The 19,491-nt window shown below is 46.2% G+C and overlaps 1 long non-coding RNA gene across 1 annotated transcript; it reads left to right on the top strand.

Moving 5' to 3' along the window:
- The first annotated feature begins 876 nt into the window (after positions 1-876).
- LOC115604743 lies at positions 877-18,932 on the top strand. Its single transcript, XR_003990397.1, has 3 exons — positions 877-1,418; positions 4,951-5,032; positions 18,779-18,932. It is a non-coding gene; the product is annotated as an uncharacterized LOC115604743 (long non-coding RNA).
- The last annotated feature ends 559 nt before the right edge of the window (positions 18,933-19,491 follow it).

The following is a 19,491-nucleotide window of genomic DNA, read 5'->3' as shown; positions in this document are numbered from 1 at the left end:
TTCCCCCCGGGCTCCTCGATGTGGCCGCCACTACCGTGCATGGCTTCGCTTCCCCCCCCGGCCCGGCACAGCCGCTCCCGCCGGCGGCGCGGGGCACCCCACAAGTCGCTCCTCCTCCCGCCGCGGCCGGGCCGCCAGGATGGGTTAGCGGGCCACCTTAAGAGCGCGAGGAGCCCCCGCACGCAGCGGCCGGGCGGCTCCTCCCCGCCCCGTGTCGCATCCAGCCTGGGAACGTGTGGCGGGGAGCGCGGCTGCTGCGGGGACGCGCCGCCGGGACTGCCCCGGCGCACGGGGCGAGGGGCACGGCTCCCCGGGGCGGAGGCGCAAGGGCGGCGGCGGGCTCGCCGGGGCGGCGGCGCCTGGCGCGGTCCCGCTAGCGCCTTCATTCCACAGTGCCCATTGGCGGGAGGCGGGGGCGGGGCTGTCCCGCAGCGCACTGTCTGGTTGGCTCCTGTGTGCGTCCATCAAAGGGCGGTGGCGGCGGAGGAGAATTCGTCCTTCCGATTGGCCGCTTCCCGAGAGAAGGCGGGCCAGGGGGAAGGGAGAAGTAGCTCCCATTGGCCACCCGCCGCGTGTCAGTCAGATGAGTCACAAAGGGCCGCGCGGGCGGCTGGAGCGGAGCGCGGGCCGCGCACCCCGGCGGCGGGGCTGGTTGTCACCGTGCGCAGGAGTCACTTCCTGCCCGGCGCCGACGGCTTCCGGAGAGCGCCGCGGCCGCGGGCGGGTGGCCGCGTCCTTCGGCCGCCGGCCAGCGCATGCGCGGCGGGGGTGGCGGCGCGGGGCTGCCTCCTCACGGGCTGCCGCGCCCCGCGGCCGGTGCGCCCCACGCGTGGGGAGCGGCCCCGCTGAGGTGGCAGCAGGCGCCCGCGTGTTCCCTCCCTGCAGTTTCACGCAGGGGCCGTTCCCAGCTGCCGGGCGTTGGGGTGCTGGGTTCGGGCACAGCGTGCAGCGCTTGGGTGGGTGATGGTGATGGCGCGGGGGAGCGCGGTGCCCCCCTTGCTGTCGAACTTGCGTTCGTGCCGCTGGAGATGGGCGTAAAAGAAGCCATTAAATTTGATTTAGTCGGTTGCTCGGCAGCTGTGGCTGAATTCACAGGGTGAACGGTGTCCTTTTCCCGCTTAAACTCCACCCGGGCTCTCAGCAATAGTGTGCTACGCGTTAGAGCTGTGACTGCTAAAGGAGCGTGCCAGTGTACCTGTGCCAGGTTACGTAAAAAAATCAGCTCCAGAGGTGTCAGTTGCTGGGAAAGATAGTGGAACATTTCAGGTAGAGAGAAGCCCTTCTGCCTCTCACCACCCCCAGAAGTACAGTTTCTATGTGGGCTACCCTGTCTCTGCCGTGGGCCCAACCCTGCTTTCAAGTAGGACCTGCAGCTGTACGAAGCTTTCCCTGAAGCCCGCAGAAGTCTAAGGCAGGAGGTTAGTGGTGATTTCAATACAGAAAGTCTTCCGCAAAAGAAGGGAAGCCCTAGCCGCTGTTTCCCGGTGGCTGATGGTTTGGTCTTTGTTTCCTCCAGGCCTGACTGTGTAGGCTCCATGCCATCGACTTGGTTGTGATAGTCATTTTTCAGACTACAGCTCCACTTTAATGTGCTTTGAAGCAGGTAGTTGCGTGAATTGCAGAACTAACAGAGCCTGGTTGCTTATCAGTTTTGGTCTCATTGAATTCTTTGACGACTGATAAAGCACAAGTTCTAACTGATGCTTTTCCCCTAATTGGTAATGTCTCCTTTCATTCTGGTTCTTTTACACCTTTTAAATTTAGTTTGTACCATGACCTTCCCTCTGCAAGGACAAAAATAAAGTCTTTCTCCTGTGTTTGCTGTCTTATTTTCATGAACTCTGCAGGAGTTCTTGCTTTTTTAGATCGCTGCAAGGGACTTTCATTCTTACTGTAGCCCTATACCAGATGTTTAAACCTGGGCACCTGCTTCGCCCCCAGTCTTTCAGAGAGGCGTAGTGGCTGTAGGGAAGTACCAGAGAAGAGTGGGGCTCATTCCCAAAGATCATGACCAGAAGGAGACCGCCCCTTCTGTGTCTGCCCAAGGTTGAATGCCTTTTTTGAAAGAGATGTGCTAGCATATCATAGGTAAATGCTCATTACCCAGCTTTGGATAGTTGGGGGCAGTTGCTTCTTTAAGGCTTTTTTTCTTGAAGCTCTTCCTCTTTGTGCGAGTGGTTAAATATTCATGGAGACAAAAATAGATGGATTTTTGTCCGGTCTTCAGGACATTCAATCGGTACCTGGGAGATACCAGGGAGATATAAAATGGCAAATACTGCAAAATACTTAATTGCATGTTCAGACTTCGGTATCTCTGATAGAAAGCAAAGCGGGGAGGCAGGATTTGGGATCCACATCTCCCACAAGCTGGAGAAAATGTTTTAACCATGATGCGCTTGGTCTGCCCAGCCCTCCCTATGGGTTCCTTGTGGCTGACGTGCTCTGAATGGGCCTCCAGGAGCGATGTCTTCTAGGCTACTGGGGGAAAATTGGATACAGGAATCTTGTTCTGGAGCTTCCATTCAAGCTGAAAAGCTTGGCGCATGAAGTCAGAGCTGACAGATTCAGCCAGTGCTTGCAGAAGTCATTCATACTTAAATGCAGACCCCTGCGTGATTTTGGTGCTCATAAGGCTGGAGAGCAGGTTATCCCTGGGGATGAGGTTCCTGGCTGACCAGTGCGTCGAGGTCTTCTGAAGTGTTTTCAGTGGCCTAAGGTCTGCTGTGCTCTATTCTAACAGACCTGGATGAAACAAAGGAGCTTTCTTGGGAAGAGAAAGCTTCTCTTCCCAAGATGTCAATGAATGAACTGTATTTGTTCTATGTGCGTTTTCAATTCATGCCGGTTTTCTTTCAGTGTAAAACATCTAAAAAGTTTTCCATGAGAAAATTATTTTTGTGATAACTGAACTTTCCTGACTCAGAAGGTTTGTGTAGTGTTACTATGTTAAGGATTATGAAGTACTTACAAGTAAGATGTTTCAGTACTTAAACAGACAAAATTATGATGAATATCAGATTCTAAGGCCCAAAAGCTCACAGAGGTACTCTTACATGTAACATAACATGTTATGTTAGATAGGTTCAACGAATACAAAACAATGCAGCAGAGTTGTAAAGTGATTCTCTGCTAAAAAGCTGTACATTAAAAGGTACCTTCTTACTCAGCAGGTAAGATGCTTAGGTGCATTCTGACTAACCTTCTGACTTGGTGGGCTGAGATAGATAGTTTTTAGTGCTTTTTTTGCCTGTTGTCGCTGCAGAATTAAAAAAATAGCTTTAAGAGAGGAAGCTGGTTATTGCTCCTTTCTGTACTGAATTGACAAAATTGTATTCTAAGTTTCAGATAGTCATAGCGAACAAACCACAAGATCAATTAGTAGCTGTCCTTAAAGAAAAACCCTGGTTTGCGCATCAAAGTTTGGGCCTTCGTATTAGGCAGTGGTGCCAGGAAAGGAAAGCTGTGGTCACATCCCAGGACTGATAGCTAGGAAAGCTCTGTCTTCCTGAAGTGAGGCCAGAAGTTGCTGTGAAAAGGTAAATGTAGAACCACCTCAACTCACTTTTCAAAGAGCCACTACACTTGGCAGACACTGACACACAGTCAGTCTGATTAACAGGCTGTCTACCACTTCAAAAGCTGATGCTAGGAAAGTGCAGACAGGATGTAAGGTTTGATCGCAATAGCTCAAACTAATGAGCAGTTCATGCTGTTGCATTCTGACTGAGAAGTAGACATCAGAGTTAATAGTAAAATATTAAAATCCTTAGAAGTGCTGTGGATACCTATGATATCGGCAATAATAGTCTCAAATGACAAGCATTCCTGGGGATCAAAAGGAAAACAGGATACCCATGTGACTTCAGTTATAATTTCTGAGAAACTGGGAGTCAGGCAAGAGGTTCTTCAAAATTTACAGTAGGCAGAAGCTTGAATTTGCAGCATGTAATAATTAGGAGGGAAGCTAGAATGGGGAGTTGCAGAGCAAACAATAAAATTAATGAAAAGTATAAATGAAAGTCTTCCAGGCTGTGAGGACCAGGAAGGCTGTGAAAGAATTACTGGATGTGTTGGATCAAGGGAGGTTAAAGGAACAATCAAGAAAGACTTTACTTTCTCATATCTACCTTCAGGTTTGAGGATGTAGGAGGCTTTTATATTCTTATCCTGTGAACAATCTGGTTTTTGCAATGAAGCAGCTTTTTGAGATTGAGCTCTTATAAGGAGAAATGTTGGACCAAACTAATCGTTTTAAACCATACCATGGCATACCTCCAAGAATTCCAGAGAACTTCAAGTGAGAAGTAGTCGGGCACCTGGAATTCTTGGGTTTGGAAATATGCAGTTTCTCAGAGAAAGCTGCCATGGTAGCAGAGAGACAATACAGACTGTACCTGCAATTAAAACAAAGGTGCTAGGGATGAAGCAGGGAAATAAAATAGTGAAGCGTTTATCTGTTTCTTGAAAGCTGGTCAAAATGGTAATTAAAACTCTGTCAGAGTACCTGGAGGACTATGATAACCAAGATGAATTATTTAAGCAAAGAGTAACTCATAAATCCCCTTCTCAGTTTTCTGGATGTGTCAATAAAGAAGTTAATAAAAGAGAAACATTTAATCTGATATATTTAGATTTTTAAAAGGCATTTGAGGCTGCTCCACAAAGGCAGAATCCTGATAGGGAAAAGGGATTACTAATGTAGGTCACTTTGGGGCCTTATCTTGCTTCGTACTTGAATTCATGGCCTTGGCATAAATAAAAAGAGCATTTGGATGAAATTTGCTGATGGCACAAGGACAGAATGATAGGATATTATAAATGAATACTGAAAGACCTCTGAGATTTGGATGAAATGAAATCTTGGATGAGATTCAGGTATGCAAAATTTAGTGCCATGAATATAGGGACTAACAATTATTTATTTACTTATTTATTTATTCCCCCCAGGAACTCACTTACTGGAAATGAGAGAGAAGGAGGAAAAGGATCTTGGAGTATTAGCCGGTCACACACAATGAACTGCTAAAAGGTAAATGGGATCCAGGAAAGTATCAAGAGCATTTTCTGTTTTAAAAATCTTGTATAGAATATTGTTAATAATTCTGATCATTCATTCTCAATAATGATTGATTCAAACTGAAATGGGTGTAAGAGTGGCTTCTAGGATTTTCTGGAGAATGAAGATCCTATCACCAGAACTTTAGCTTAAAAACTTTGCCTAGTAAAATGGAGACTGGGAAGGGATCTGGCCAGAAACACACCTGATGGTAAGCAATGGGTAGGGAAAGGAGCTTTTCATTGGAAGGATGCTACTAGTTTAAGAATGAATATGTATAAAGTGGCCCAAGTCAGGCTGAGTGGTAGGGAAAAAAAAAATCAGAACTAAGTAGGGACTTTCAAAATTGGCCTTCCCTAAATTGTGCAAACAAACAATGCTAAAGAATTTTAAGCATTAACCATTACAGTGTAAGATGAGAAGAATTGGTTTTGAACAAGAACTGTCCTATAAGCAGCAAGCAAGGGGTGGAATTGAACAATTAATTTTCATGGCAAAAGGTTAAAAGCAGAATGTCTTAAGGATTTATCCTGTGTCCTGTGTTGTGTTTCTTTATTGTTCATCTGATAAGAGGAAAAAAAAGTGAACAGTGAAGCAACAACCTCTGCAGAAGACAAAGTAATTCAGAGTATCTGTATTAGAGAGGTTTCTGGGATACTTTGGTCAGACCTAAACAGGGAAGGTGCCTGGACAGCACACAATAATTGAAATTCTGTATCAACAGTGCAATGGCAAGGGCTGATGTTACTCCTTCTGGGGTTTAAATGAACTCTATATTAATCACAGGCATGAGATTTCATCACCATTGTGTGATGTCCATCGTGTGGACAATCTTACCTGAACGCTCTGGGGAGGACGTGGGAGTCTGCCCTTAAAAAGGAGACTTCAGGAAATGATGACATGAGCTATTAATGCATGTAAGAACTCTGAGAGAGGGATTGGAAAAACTGAGATTGCTATTTTGGAAATGAGAGATAGAAAAGTGGACAGATAATTTATAAAATAATCGCTGGAGTAGGAAAAGTAGACTTGGAGCTTCTGTTCTTCCTGTATCACAATCTGAGAACAAGGGAGCATTCAATGAAACTGGAGAGTGAAATGGGGAAACGCTTTTCCAAATCATGGGATTATACTGGCAAATTCATTGCCGAAGGAAGTGGTAGAGCCAAATACTTCACTAGCTTTCAGAAAGAACTGGACATGTATGTAGTTCCCACGAGTATCTTGCGGTGTTCTCAATGACAGTACTGTTGGGACAGGGGTATTTCTTAGGGTCATGTCCCCAGAAGCTGTTGAGATGTTGTGAGGCGGAACATCCTGGCTGAGGACTCCAAATTATCTGGTAGGTGACTGATGCCCAGAAGAGACTGTAGTGAAGAATATCCCAAAGGTGTATGAGTCACACTGAAACATAACTCAATTTAAAATGAAGATACAGAGCTCAAGAAGGGGGTTGACCAATGTTTCCTTTCACAGACAGCCATCTGCTGTCCTACGCTTCCACTCAGCCTAAGGTGGTAGAGTGGAGACACGAAAAGGAAACAGCCACTGAACTTAATTCAGTTTCTTCCCTGAACTATCAAAGCTTTCTGATAAGTCCATACTGGAAAGCACAACATAGTCCTTCAAGTAATGTTACCATTGGCCAGATACGGTCCTAATTCTTGCAGGATTTTTTCACAGTATTGCTAATTATGGTTTGAAGTTGTTGGTTTATAGGAACAGTCAGCATCAGATGACCTGTCCAAGGAAGGAACTGGGATAACTGCATTCCTGTGCATAATCAAAATATTTTTGTCTCAAACATCTGAGGAGACAAAGGATGAATAGAAGGGAAAAAGGAGTATTTACAAAGGCTCGTGTAAGGTTTTCAAAGGATTTTTGAATGGCTGCTGTCCTGAAATACTGTCTTCTGTTTAAGGAGTCTGTGTGAGGGAGAGAGATTACTTGATAAATTGGTAACAAATTAGTAGTAAACATTTGCAGAGTCCCTGAACACCAGTAGGCTTGGTTCAATCTGTAAGCTTTGAAATCTTAACGTGAATTCTCCTTAGCCCTTCTTAAGAATAGTATGAGCCAGCAGTTCTGCTCTGGATTGCTTAAAATGGCACTGCTGCAGTTATGGCATGTACTTGGTGATGATGCAAAATATTCGGAGCTAAGTTAGCCTGCAGCCGCTGGAAGAATTACTGTCAGCAAGATGAGGAACCATGTACTCAAAATGATCGGTTCTGGCCTGTAAGACTTACCATTTGTTTCCTATTGGATTTAGAACGCCTATGCTTCCCTAACTGTAGCTTTGTAGTGATACCTGACGCATGCAAGCCAGTAGCTCAGGGAAACAGTGAAAGAGGTACTTGTATTTCCCAGTACTCCTCTTAATTTCTTGATAGGCAGCACAAGATTTAAGTGAGCTCTGCTTTCCAGCTCAGAAAGAACATGGGGATCTGTAGATGAAGCTCTGGGAACACATGAACCCTATGTTAAGTGTTCAGAATAATCTGGCTTTGTTCCAAAGCAGCATTGGCTTTGGCTCTGTTTGGGAGTCTTTGTGTCTGTAATCAAATCAATGGGAGTTGTGTGGTAAAGCACAACTCTGTGGCAGAGCAATGCACTTGCCCTATTAACCTGGATCCCGAAAACCAGGAACAAGCTCTAATTTTCTAAAGGCAATGCAACTTAAACCAAAACAAAACCAAACAAACAAAACCCCAAGCAAACAAACAAAAAAATCAATAAACTTGTCTCTGCCGTTATGGTGAATGAAACATTACATGACACGCTAGTGAAAGATAACTTTGGACCTAAACTGCATTAGTCCCTGCCCCAGATGATTTTGGTACCATGCAGAGCGCCTAAAGTAGTTGAGAAGTATGAAAAGTGAACAAAGTGTCTATCAGTTGGCTCAGTGCCCATTCAGAGAGAAAGGCTGACTCTGTGGTACTAAATTAAACAGAACTCTTCCCTGGTTCTGAGGCTAACGGACATGGAGTAGGCTAAACTCTCTTACCCACAGCACAGGCTGGCTGCGTGCAGACTGATTTCTGGACCATTCCTTGCCATGTTCTGGCTCCTAAACCATACACAGAACTGTTTGGAAGATTGCTAGTTGGCTGCCAACAAAACTTTAAATATCACATTTCAGTGCTGAGGCTTCCAGCCACCGCTTCATTTACTAGTGTGGTTGTGTAACCAAATAATGGCTGTCACAAAATAGTCTGGAGTGAATGAAGATCTGCTCCTGGCCTAAGAGGCAGGAGTCAGGAGCACTAACATCCACACTGAGCTGGAGTGTGGCTGGCTGCTCCTGGGATTTCATCATCTGAGTTACTGGGTGTGACAAGATGTCATGAGTCATCCCCGCCTCTGGGAATACCAGAGTTGGAAATTCACAGGGGACTGTGTGCCTGTGGTAAACTGGTAAAGGCAGTTTGCTGGCGTTTATGCAAGATGGTCATGAAGGAGGTTGGGTAGTTCCAGCAGGCTGGAGCAGGGAACAGAGGCAACGGCAAGGGTGGCATGAGGGAAGACAAAGTTAGGGCTCCAAAAAGGAGCTAAGCATAGATGGGAACAGAAACCAAAGGAAGACTACAGCCAAATGCCATTAGGATGCCCTGCTTCTGAATTGTCCATGCAGTCTTTGGGTTGGGTGCCCTTCTTAAATGGGAAGGGAATAATTCTCTGCCAGAGAATAATGAGATGACAAGAGGGCGAATTTGGCTACCTGAAGAAACTCTTGCGCTGCAGTTTAAGCCGGGCTCCAGCAGAAGCTGCAATAGTGCCCATGAAAGGAATGTGTCAGGGCATACCATCTGATATGAGATCTCTGTCTTCCATGAGGCCTCTGCCCCTAAGCCAGTGATGGGGCCCTGGGCTAGATAGAGAGGGAGTCTGAGGCTGGCTGGTGGTTCCTGTGTTCCTTGGTAAACAGGGGTGCAATCCTATGAGGTGATTTCTGCAACAGGCTGGTGAGGTCGGTAGTTTTATGTTCATTAACTGGCCCACTGTGGATGATTCGGGGCTAGAGTGAAGATCTCTAATTTAGGGTGAGCTAAACTGCAAGCTTCAGAGGCTAGGACAGAGTCTTGACTACAGCACGTGGAATAGTCAAGAAAATTGCCAGCGTTGAATTGAAAACCATGGAGAAAGCTAGCCATGTAAGGAATGATCTGGAATCTAGATTGGATTAAATAATAAATAATTAAATAATCTCGTAGCATTAACGGTCTCCCTCGCTCCCTCCTAAAGTGAGGAAATTGTGATGTGGCCAGAGTAAATGCCTGTGGAATAAATGGAGGAAAACAAGCCCGGCTTAGCGGCGGAGGCGTGGATCTTGACATTTATTGTACATTTCTAGGTGCTCTTCAGTTGCCACCAGATGGCAACAGAAATCCGCCTCAGCGCGGCAGGATTCTGCAGCGACCGCTCAGATTCCTGCCGCTTTCCTGTCTGGAAGGTTTGCGGGAGGGTCTGCACAGCCTGCCTACCAAAAAAAGAAAAGGAAAACGAGGAAGAAACAAGCCGGCGTGATTTTCTCGTCACTAGGCACGCCGGTGTTGGGATTTGTGCAGCTGGGGGCAGTGATGGAGCGCTGCTGTGTGGCGTGTGCTCCTGATGAAGAGGAGCATGGATGTGCCAGCCCGCTCTGCAGTCAGCTGCTGCTGACTATTGCAGATGTGTTCTCGGTGACCCAGAAACGAAAATAGCTAAGGGTGAACTCAGGACAGGCGTTGAGGTGGACGAACAGGCTTCGGGAGAGCCCCGAGGAGCAGTGCAGGGGGGTGCAGGGCTGCACAGCTCGCAGTCAAATGTTGCGATAAATCAGCCATCCCCTCCGTAGCCTCTGCCAGGAAGCGGCAGAGGTCCTGCCTGTCCCTGCCCTTCTCTTTTGCAACAGGTCCCTCCTAAGAGAAGTGCTGCCACATCTTTAGCCCCCTACCCCCAGGCATGAGCGCATCGCTTAGCAACCCCTGCCTGAGACGAGCGGGAGAGCCGGTTTCCAGGGGCAACGAGCACATTTTTACATCATAAATAACTGTTCGGGTACTCCCGAACACCTCCAGCCTGCTCTGGCTGGTCACGCAGCGCCAGACAGCTGGAAACTGAATGCCTAACAACGGCCCTCTTTTCCAGCAATGGCAGAGGTGAGCTTGGAAAGAGGGTTTCCCTGTAACGCACACAGCTAATGTGGCTAATAACGCTAATTTGGCTAACTTAGCTAGTTCCAGAGACAGGGGCGGCTCATCTTTTTAGTCCTGGCAGCCTTACAGTCATTCAGGGAACGAGAAAAGGAAGAAAAAGGGAGGAGGGAAGGAGAGGAAAAGAAGGGAGACTGGTGAGGGAAATGGGAAAGGAAAAGAGGGGGTGGGTGGAATGACTGGGAGGGCAACTGGGAAGCTCCATGATAAGCATCAGAGAGGAGAGTGGGGTGCAGATGGGAGGTTTGGGAAGTGAGCGTGTGTTGGAAGGAATGCTTGCCAGGATTTAAGTACCCCAGGAAACCTGTCTAAAACTCGTAACTAAAAGCAAGACAAAGGGAATTTTAAATTGCAAAAAGATCTAGAGCTGGGGAACCTTAGGAAAAATGAGACTTGGCTGTAAGCCAGCAGTCCTAAGGCACGGGAAGAAAATCAGGAAACTCTCTTCAATACACATGCCACAGACATGACGTTCATTGCAGATCCCCTGCAACAAAACAGCGAGAGTTCTGCTGTAGCCAAATAATAGTGCTTTCTATATTGCACTGTCAACAGAAAAGCTCTAGGAAATTTTACAGATCTGTGCACATCTGGAGAGCAGGCCAAGCTCTTCATGCCTGTTAAAACAAGATCGTACATCAATATTTCTCTAAGTGCAAAAGGATACAGCTAAATAAACTTTGTCATGCTATTTGACGTTATCCACAATGCATTATGGATACGTGTGCCTACGTGTTGTTTTGTAAATGGTCTGGCCTTTTAAGGCTTCCTGTTTATCATTTTCTTGTAGCTTGTATCCTCTTTTTAGCAGCAGCAAAGAAAGAAAAGCCAGGCCAGCAGAGGAAATGGTTAAGTGTCATAAAGAGACAAGAGTGTTGCAGTATATTAGCGTGCATTTAAAAATGTAAAAGACTAATTGACCTTAAATTTGAATGACTAACACAAAATAAATATCTAGACTTTAGCTAAAGTGCACCCAATATGTGGCTGCCCCATTCCTGGCAGTGTTCAAGGCCAGGCTGGACGGGGCTTGGAGCAACCTGGTCTTGTGGAAGGTGTCCCTGCCCATGGCAGGGGGTTGGAACTAGATGAGCTTTAAGGTCCCTTCCACCCCAAACCATTCTGTGATTCTGTGATTCAATAATTCAGCCATCCTCAACCTCAAACAAGAACGCTGTGGTTCAGCTAACAGAGACGGGTTTTGTTAATCATAGTGGTCCCCTTGTCTCGCAAGGCAGAAGGGAGCACCCTGTCCCACCACAGCTCTCGCTGTCCAGTGTCCCGGGGCTCTAGCCAGCAGAGGGGAGTGCTGGAGTGGGTTGGCTCCCATTATGCAATCCGGATTTTGCTACCACCTGCCTTGTCCTGGATACCAAAGGCACCCCTGGGAAGGCGGAATCAGGCCTCCTTGTTGTTCTTGATGTTAGCTGTTATTCAGCCTTATCTGTAACTTTTTGCCTTCATGCTTTCATTCCAGCCTTATATTCTAGTCTATCTTTTGTGCCCTCTCTGCTTTCCTGTATGATCAGCAATGGTCCTCCCGGATCCTGGCCTCCGCTTATCCATATCTAAGATGGAAAATAAGTTCTTTGTTCTTCTATTAAAAAAATATTGTCTTTGAATTTGAGGCAGGAGTGATAAACTTGGAGTGGGAAGCAAGCACATATTAACATAAACACATGCAAACGGGAAGCAGCTAAATGAGAAAAGCCATGTGATTCACCTGAGAGTGGGTTAAGAAATACCTTGTGGGTAGCTGAGTCTGAAAGGAAAAGCAAGACTTGTGTCCTGTTTAGGGTGATGAAGACATTGTGTAAAGGATCCTCTTTGAGGCAGAAAGGGAGGAAAAAGAGACGGGTTCCAAAAGATGGTGACCAGAAAAAAGCCCAAGAAACTTCTGGAAAGCATGTCAGAAACTGATAAAAACTGAGAGATAGGCAAAGAAACACAGATTTCTGGCTTCAATTAGGATTTAGCGTACACCTCTTAGATTCTAACTTGATCCAGTTAACATGACTTAAAGCCAGTCTGCTGTGTCCATATTAAATTGATTAAATGACCAGATTATCCTTTGTGGCTAACATCACGCCTTCAACTCAGTTTTGATTAAGCCCAAAAAAGAGACGAGGGGGTAGATGTTGGAAAAAATGAGTCTGGAGAGGAGAAAGATGACAGAGAGGAGATGATGCAGAAGGTAAGTGTTGCAAAGGCAGGGGGGATGTGTAATGCGCAAGAGAGGATGTGCAGGAAATGGGCAGTGCTGGGTACAGAGCATAGCACAGAAGCTTGGGGGTGAAAGGGGACTCGTTGCAGGACAGCAAGTACAGGGCAGATGTGTGAGCATAAGGTGAGAAGGGGAGGCTGGGAGATCCTGTTGCACATTCCCATCACGTTACCTGTCTTGGAGCTTTGGCAGCAGAGATGCTGATGTAGGAGAGAACATAAGAAGGGCCAGGAATTCCTGCTGCTGTGGAGGTGGGGAACAGGTGATAATGGGATTACAAAATTAGGAAGCTTGAAGCCTATTTCCAGGTCTGGCATGACTGACCCTTGTCACAGGGCATGGGCATGAGATAACTCTGACCTTTGTAAAATATTGGGAATATCAGTTACCACTGCTTCGGCAGTTTCTCTGTGCAGTCCTTAACATGGTGTCCTGAGTAAAGAGTTAATGATGTATTAAGGCTGACTTTGTCTGGTGAGATACTAATATGCCCAAGAAGATTCCCTTGTTCTAAGGCCTTACTGGCTACAACGGCTCATGCTGTCATTGAATCTAGCCATACTTATTTACAAGGGGAAATAAACCAGTGTTCATCTCAGTGGGATCATTATTCTGCTATGGCTCTCCCTGTATCTGTTTTCATAGAAAACAAAAATTACCTCAATCAGTAAGAAGTACCCTGCTTTCAAACCCATTTTTAGTCTGGAAAAAAAGCATAGAACTTTGAAACAACACGCACACCAGAAACGGTTCATGTAACTATCAAAATAACCATTCTTTGTGAAACAGGCTGATAAGAGATTTTTTTGTAACAGATCTAAGATGAGATGACTCACATGAAAAACTACAAGATGAATTTGTTTACCCTTCTGAAAAGCTGCCCATTTGTGACCTACGCTTTATCAAACACAGATAAAAAGCCTAAAATGATCCAATGCACAGCAGTATGACAAACAATTTCTGTGCTTATGTGGCCCATGACGGAGCCAAAGGAAGCATCGCTCGGAGAGCTCAGGATGTTTTAGCATGGTCACAGATACAGACACTCCCTGTCTGAAAGAAGGAAAAATGTCAGCCTTTTACAAAAATCATGAGCCAGAGTAACCCTGAAGTTACTGTATACCTAAAGTTCTTGTATACCTAAAGGCAGAATCCTTGTCCCAGCTGGAGCAAGAGAGGACATCTGTGAATGGAAGACAAGGCTTAAAGGGGAGGAAGTGCCTTGTGTCGTTTCTAAGTTTCTTAGTGACAGATGAGGTGAGAGGGATTGCACTGTGCCCTGTGGCAAGCCCAGAGGCACCAGGGAACTGCTGCAGCCTGCTCATGGAGCCAGCCCGGCCCTGCAGAGTTTGTGTCTTTGTCCCTCCAGCCCCTATGGGGAGCAAGGAAAGGACAGCAAAGCCAAGGACCTTGCAGATGTTGCAGACCCACATCTGTCCAGGATCACTGGTCCTGGGTGGGTGCTGGCATGCTGGCTCTGCTGCTGTGACAGTGAGATCTCTTTGGCAACACTTTTGTTTGTCCCAGCCTTTTGGAGTTGAGAGGGGAAGAAGGAGAGCATAGGTGAGAGTAAAGGAAGTAAGGAACAAGTGAAAGGGGAAAGGAGGGGATGTCCTGAAGGTCCGATCTTGGGTAGGATCTGAGACCCAGCAGTGCTGGAGTCTGGTTTACTGTCTCCAATGCAGCCATAATACCGGTTCTCTTGGGCTTCTATTCACCAGGACAAACAGTCCTGTTCGGTCAGTATTCGTGGCTGGGCAGCAAACAGGCTTTCTTAGGGGGCAAGTATAAAGACATCAGCCCCTCTCTTCTCCAGAATGAAAGAAAATCTGGAAGCAGAGGGTTGCAAAGTCCTGCAGAAAGCACAGATCTGATCCAGATGATCCAGATGCAGCTCCTCCAGATGATCCAGCACATTCTGGTCCAGATGTAGCTCTTCCTTTTGCTATGCTGCCTTTCACCTTCCTGTTCTTAGTGAAGGCAGGTGAGACTGGCAGGCTGTGTGGAGGCTGGAGATCAAGCCAGGTCAGCTGAGGATGGAAGCCTTGGAGGGGACACCAGTATGAGAGTCTCCAGAGAGGAAGGTGCTGCCCTGAGGAAAGTGGGAGGGTAATTGCATGTCAGAGAGTTAGGAAGGCAGCTGAAGAAAGTGTCATAGGGCACGGGGTGAGGGCAAAGGTTTCAAATGGTAACAGAAGTCCTCCACAAGGATTACCTGGGTGCGTAACCGAGGGATGCTGCAGGCAGAGGGAGCCCCAAGGGAAAGAGGCTTGTGAAAGAGCTGTTGTAAGGCAGGGATTGACAGAGGTGGTATCTGGGGTGAGCATACACAGGATTGTCTGTGTTGGATTGCTGTGTTTAAGCTCTATCCAGTTTTCCAGGCTATAATAGCTTGTGTTCATGCGATTTCTGCAGTGGGTGGGATAAGTGACATACATTCGCCTGTTCTCTTTGAAAGGGAGTTAGATTTATTACCACTTGAAATGCTGTGGGTCCATCTTAATATCACATTGGTGGAGGTTGACAGATTCCCAGTGGTGGGTCACAAAGTGGGGTGTCTCTGGTGGGGTTCCAAAGCTGCAGGCAAGGTGGGATACAGGGAACACAGAGTGGGGGGAACACGATACTTGAATGCCATTGATTGTTGCCACATGTTGCAGCATCTTTCCTGCTGGGGAAGAGCCAGAGTGAAGTCAGGACAAGGTCCTCCTTGTCTGGATAAAATCTGTATCTGCTCCATGTGTCCTACTGCCACTGCCACAAATGCCCAACTCCTGTGTATGTGCACTTGCTCCTATTCTGGTTATGCCTCTCTGCTTAAAGGATGGCAGAAAGGAGTACCGAGGCAACAAAGAGGAGGGTAACTTGCAGTGGAGCAGCAGGAATAGCTTATCTGCCTTACAAGCCAGCCTTAAATGGGAATTTGGAAGAGAAAATGTCCCCATATCAGGGACTCTGCCTGTAGAGTTACCCCATTGAGCTATCTCAAACACCCTCATTGGTTCATTGGAAGTTGAAACATGACTGCCCACGAGCTGAGCCTGTGGCAGGGGAAGGAAAGCAGAGTGGAACAGGAAAGGCTGGTTTCTGCTTGGGAACATGGGCACGGTTTATTGCCCAAGAGCCGGGTGTGTTTGTCAGCCAACACAAACTGACCTCCCTGTTGTCTTCAGGGCACCTTGAAAACTGACCAGCGGAAGGGGCTGGGCAGATTCAACATCCACACCCGCTGCCTGGCAGAGCATGCTGAGCATGTATAAACCTGCTGCACACAGCAGTTTGCATCGGGTCCAGATATCAGGTGATTAGGGAGCCAAAATTAGAGACAGGAAAAGATGTGTGGTATTTGACCATGCCATGCGGCTTCTATATGACTGAAGTCCAGGCAGGTCTCTACTGCACTGCAAGCCAACAAAGTTTGGTTTAGCCTTTTGAATACTCCAGTGTGGAGAATAGGCTATAGGGCCGAAAGAGGAGGTTGTATTTTTGGTATGTGTTCTTCAGTGGTCCTCTCTTTAATCAGATTATCTTCTGTCAACAACATCTTAGGAACAATGAATGTCACAGTACTGAGGAGCTCTTATTCCTCTCAGTGAAAATTAACACCGGCAGCTACAACAATGCTTTCATGTTCTGTGCAGCAATATCCCAAGGGCCGTACCCCAGGTTTTTTTGGTGCATAACACCAACCAGTGGGTGCCTTTGGTTTTCTACCTAGTTTAGGAAGAGTGTCCTGTTGGAACATCAGTTTCCCAGTCTTCTAAGCACAAAAATTTGGAGTGCGACTCTAAAGGTAATTTTCTTGTTTCTGGTCTGGGCTAGATGGACAGAATCTGACATGTATAGGTTTCCCTGATAGCATCGGCTGTGCAGATTCCCAGCAGGCAAGTCAGGGTTTATGATCCATAACAACGTTTTATTGCTTCCTAGCGAATTATTCATTGGTGCCAGAGGCTTCAAGTAAGTAAAGGAGCATGAAATCTAGGATGAACATGAACCACATTGAACTTAGAGCATTTGTAGTGGCTCTGTTTAGACGACCTAACAACCACCTGTGTCATGGTGTCTGCTTTGAGTCCAGAGGAAGACTGTGCATTGCCTAGCTGGTGAAGCACTGGTCTGGGTTGCTGGACATTATGGTTTGATTTACACTTCATCACAGATTTTCTCTTGGGCCAAGCCATGTAACCACCACATGCCTGGTTCCCATGTCAGCAAAACAGAGTTAGTACTGATTCTTTTGCCTTATGTATGTAGGCCTTGAGATAGATCTTCAGCACATGGCTCTCTCTTACTGTTTATATACATACAGTGCCATCCTGATTTAATATGGACCCTTTAAGAGGACTAATTAGTCCTATTAATAATCCATATTATTATGTGGATTCAGAGAGGTGGCTCCAGGCTCTAAAGATCATGTCATCAGTAGTTTCACTTGGGGGTTTCTGCAATATTCTGAGCTCTGTGGGGTAAACTCTGGAAGAACTGGGGGAGTGGCTGCCATGGGGAAGTGATTCCAGATCTTACACTGAGCCTGGCACAGAATCGGTTAGGATTCAGGGAGGCTTGGGCCTGCTGTATGAACATCTATTCATACATATCCAAACATCAGATAATGGCAGCAGTGGTCAGACGTGTTTTACTATTACATTTCACTCCGCAGGTTAAGGTGTTCCCAGAAATCTTGCATCAACGCTTGATTAGGAATCAGTTGCAGATAAATATGTTATTTATGGAGTTTTGAGCTTCACTGCATTTTTAGGTCAGTTCAGGATTTAGGGTCTCATGTGACTAGTGCATTGTCTTCTCTGTCTCTGATCCAGTGATTCTTCTGAAAGGTTGAAGAATGTGTTATCTGATAAATCTTTGAACCCATTAAAGGTGGTTTGGCTCAGGATCCCAAATTCCCAGGGAAACCTGGACTCTTGGCATAGTTTAGGCTGAATGGTTGTGATTCCCTCCACCTTTGTGACACAAAGAGCTGCCCAGAGCCTGCACTTAGCATCAGGGATAGTGCAGGAGTTATTTCTTGACCAAGATAAACTTTGAAGACCTGAAAATTAGTGAGTTGCTGAAGTAGTGGGCTTTCCGTTGAAAAGAAAATCCTTCTGCAGGCAGTGGAAGAATGCTGCATGTATTCTGTCCTCGTTGCTCAGTGCTGCACTAATTGCTTCACAGAAAAATGCTGGAAGAACATCCTTCCCTTACACTGTGATGCAACTTGTACCCAGTTACTTTCTGAAAGTTGGAAGAATATCGCCTACCAGAAAGAGATGTATTTCTCTATCAGCTGTCTCTATTTATCTTTTTCTTCATTTTTATTACACCCTTGTCCTTTCTTTCACACATGTATTTCTTTTGCACCTTTCTTACATTGTCTTAACCTGCATCTCATTTTTCTCTTGTTTTTCTCACTTCTTTTTTCCTGTCCTTCCTTCATTTTCTGCAAGACAGGTATTTCCTTCCCTTAGTTTTTGCTTCAATTCTTCTTCATCTCTTTTTTCCATTTTCTGTCTCAGTCATGTGCTACCATTAGAGGATATAGAAAAACAGATCAGCGTTAAAGTTGGAGAAAAGGAGTGATAGAGTGGCCGTAGTGGCAGGACACTGGATGGAGTTAAGAAGTAGGTCTGAACAGGCTGTATCCCACCACTGCTATGCACACAACCTCACCTCTTAAGAGAGGTTTCCAGGCCCACCGCAATGCCTGTCTTAGTTCATGCACTCTTTGTTCAGTTGCTTGTTCTACAAACAGGTAGTGCAGTGCTTGTTACCTAAGACAGACTTCAATACAGGGGCATATGGATCCATAGTGGAATATGGGCAGCATTTAGTCAACTACACTTAAAAACATGTTCCCAAAAAACCACTATTGGTGACTGCCATATAGTGGAGGCAAATTTTTTTTTCATTGCTTTATATCTGAAAATAGTGTTTGCACCCACACCGGATCAGACATGGCATGAAATGCAATGGTGTTTGTGTGTTTTTGTAGAAAAGCCTCCGTAGGAACCCTTTCTCACCACCGGAGGCAACTGGAGGACCTAAGAAATTGCCAGTTCTGGGCTTTACTGTTTTCCTATGTGCTGTTTTGTATTACAGCTCCCCTGGGTGCTGGCTTTTTAGATCCGTAATAGCAATATTAATCTCTCCTTCCAGGCTTTTGGTTTCCATTTAAGGGACTGAGAAAGTGTTTATGCTGCAGTGCTCAGCATTGTGGCATCTCAGTCTGAGATCTACTTTTAGTCTCTGTTTGCCTCAGTTCTGCATCTGAAAAAGGCTTTTTCCTCCTTTCAGTGGGGTGCTGTGAAAAATCAAGGCTGTGAAGTGTCCAGATCCTGCGGTGCTGCAGAAGTGGTGTATATGCATACATGCCTCATGTATGGGTGGGATGTGCCATTTGCGACATGTTTTGAGGCACCTGACATGTTTTTCCACAATTCCCTGAAGACTGAGGATCTGACAAGGTAATGCTCTATTCTATGTCAGTTCCAACTGTCTGTACCAGAAGCAGGAATAACTCAGCAGTCCTTCAGCTGGGGACATTTGACTCAAAGGCGTAGTTCCTGACATCACACCTAAATTCTCATGCTCAGTCTCACTCAGCAAAGTCTTCTTGGGTTTTGGCATTTCTTTTATTTCTACTCCCTAAATTCTCCTGCTGTGTTTCTGAGTGGAGGGGGTGTGGATGTCTCAAGGGGAGATGTCTGCTCCTTGCTCTTACTTCTGAAAGATCTCATTCTGTTACGTCTGTCTCTTCACTCTCTCCATTGCCAAGGGAAAACTCCCAAGTTTTCCAGGGAGGATGTCTGTCAGACTGGCTGCTGTGAGGTATTCACTTCTTTAGAAATTCAACTGCTTGGGGGTCTGAGATATGCACATATGTATGTGTGAGTAGGTGGGTCAGAAGTGAGGATTACTAAGTGGGACTCGGCTATACTGTGGGAAGGGAAAGACAAGGAACCTTATTGCAGCCTGGAGGAACACATGAGCAGTGTGCAGGACTGCAG

Source organism: Strigops habroptila, chromosome 3, assembly GCF_004027225.2.
Source record: "Strigops habroptila isolate Jane chromosome 3, bStrHab1.2.pri, whole genome shotgun sequence".
Lineage (NCBI taxonomy): Eukaryota > Metazoa > Chordata > Aves > Psittaciformes > Psittacidae > Strigops > Strigops habroptila.
The sequence above is the reverse complement of the archived record's forward strand: the minus strand, read 5'-3'. Positions and strand labels throughout refer to the sequence as shown.